The sequence below is a fragment of the Pteropus alecto genome, unplaced genomic scaffold (genome assembly GCF_000325575.1).
Source record: "Pteropus alecto unplaced genomic scaffold, ASM32557v1 scaffold72, whole genome shotgun sequence".
Lineage (NCBI taxonomy): Eukaryota > Metazoa > Chordata > Mammalia > Chiroptera > Pteropodidae > Pteropus > Pteropus alecto.
Window position 1 is genome coordinate 12,880,369 of NW_006436811.1, and position 2,468 is coordinate 12,882,836.

General features: G+C 30.8%; 1 pseudogene; it reads right to left on the bottom strand.

Annotated features, from left to right (window-relative positions):
• Positions 1–1,721: 1,721 nt before the first annotated feature.
• Positions 1,722–1,840, bottom strand: LOC112481494 (annotated as a pseudogene).
• Positions 1,841–2,468: the final 628 nt, after the last annotated feature.

The window sequence follows — 2,468 nt, forward strand, 5'->3', positions numbered from 1 at the left end:
CCCATCATATTAGGGACAATAAATGTTAATATGAAATATGATGTATGTTCGTTGTTTTGTCAATAATATAAGATTAAAATAATCTAGCATAAAGTGTGTGTGTGTGTGTGTGTGTGTGTGTGTGTGTGTCTGTGAGAGAGAGAGAGAGAGAAAGAGAAAGACAGAGAGAGAGAGAGACAGTGACAGAGACAGAGATAGAGAGAGAGTTCTTTGTATATCTATAAATTCACTAAATGACTTACATTGGTATGCATGATACAGTACTGTTAACTATACATACTATGTTACAACAGATCTCTAGAAGTTATTCATCTTGCATAACTGAAACTTTATACCATTGAATAAGACTTTCCACTTCCTACTTCCCCCAGACCATGGTAACCACTATTTTATTCTCTGCTCCTATAAGTTTAACAATGTTAGAACATCATTAAGTGAGATCATGAAAATTTGTCCTTCTATAACTGGCTTATTTCAGTTAGCATAATGTCCTCTGGGTTCATCTATGTTGTTGCATATGGTAGAATTTCCTTCTTTTTAAAAAATAAATAATATTCCATTATATTTATATACCATATTATCTTTATTCATTCATTCCTTAATGGACAATTAGATTATAGTCACACCTTAGCTATTGTGAATAATGCTGCAATGAACATGAGAGTGCAGATATCTCTTCAAGATCCTGATTTCAGTTCCTTTGGATATATAGAAGTGAGATTGCTGAATCATATGATACTACTATTTTTAATTGAGGAACCTCCATACCATTTTTCATAGTGATGACATCATTTTATTTCCTACCAATAGTGTACAAGAGTTCTAATTTCTCCATATCCTTTCCAACACTCATTATATTTTTTTCGATCATCACCATCCCAATGACAAGCCCAATGTTGTTTTTCACAGAAATGGAAAATCTAATCCTAAAAATTCATCGGAGATTAAAAAAAAAAAAAAAAGTAACTGAAAATTGGTGCACTAAGAACTTGGGAACTAATGAGGATATCGGCCTTAAGGGCTGGAGATCATATTTTAATATAAAAATAACTGCTACTGAGCCTGTAATATAAGAAGAACTGCTACTGTATAAAGTTGCTGTATCAATAAGATACCCAGTCATAAAAGGGTGATTAAATTAGTGGCCTCTTCTTGGCTGTGATACGGCAAAGAAGTTACGATCGAGAAAAAATGTGTTATTGTGAAATGTTGTTTACAACATGAGAAATTTTATAATGTTCATGTTTAATGGTTCTCTAAATTATGAAAACAAAGTGAAAGCTGATTCCATAATGAAGAAGACCCTGCAGCCTTGGAAGAGTAAAACGCAAAAATTTTTAGTTAATTATATATCACACATTAGACTGCCACAGGAAAAGCAACCCTTACAGGAGGTAAACTAAGTTTCGAAAGTTGTAAAACTTATGCTGAAATAAATCACCATGAGAAAAATTAAGCAGATTACAATAATCAAAAGAATTAGCATCATAAAAAATGGTGGTAAACAACTTGAAAGGGACACAAACATAATATATTCGAATAAAGAAAGAATTAAAGAAAAATAGAAAGCATTATTAAATAACAAAAGAGTATAAAAATAACACAAATTCAGATAAAATAATTAAAACTTCTTGATGTGAATACATATGGTTGTAAGAATTAAATACTCTGGACAGATTAAAAAACTGAAGAATTTATAAACAAAGAGATTTTTTTTAAAACGCCTACAGCGCCTAGCATTCCTAGGTGGTCTTTCATTCAAGTACTAACCAGGCCTGACCCTGCTTAGCTTCTGAGATCATATGAAATCTGGCATATTCAGGGTAGCATGGCCTTAGACTTGAAAAGATTTTTATTGACTTTTAAAGACAGCTGAAAGAATAACAAAAATGTAGGATTGAAAATAATGAAAGATGTTAATAAACATGGAGAACAGATTTAAAGGACTTGGAATATATGTCTGATAGGATGCACCAAAGAAGGTTTATAGAATGAGGTAATAATATTTGTGAGGATAATAACTGTAAATTTTCAGGAATTACAGAAAGTCTTTGGGAGCCTAAATTTTAAAAACAATCAACCAGATTCAAAGAATATGTAAAATGTATGCATTGATCAACCAAAAGCAGAATATAAAAGGCAGAACAGTTATATTAAATGTAAATAGAAAAGATAAGAAAGTCCATTAGCATAAATGCAGATTACCACGTGTAATCAGATATTAGGAAAAAATAAAATTAAAGATTTTGGTAAAGTAACTAAGAATATTAACTTGTTAAGAATAACACTAATATCTGAATTATGTTTAAGTCTTTCCTGACTACTATACAAAATTGAGTATTTATGGTGAAGTGATATAAACGGTAAAAGTTGCTTTAAAATACTGCAGAAAAAAAATGCGTTAAGAACAAACAAACAAACGAAAAAGTAGAAATCTGTTGGTTACTGAAGCTTGGTGACAATTATGT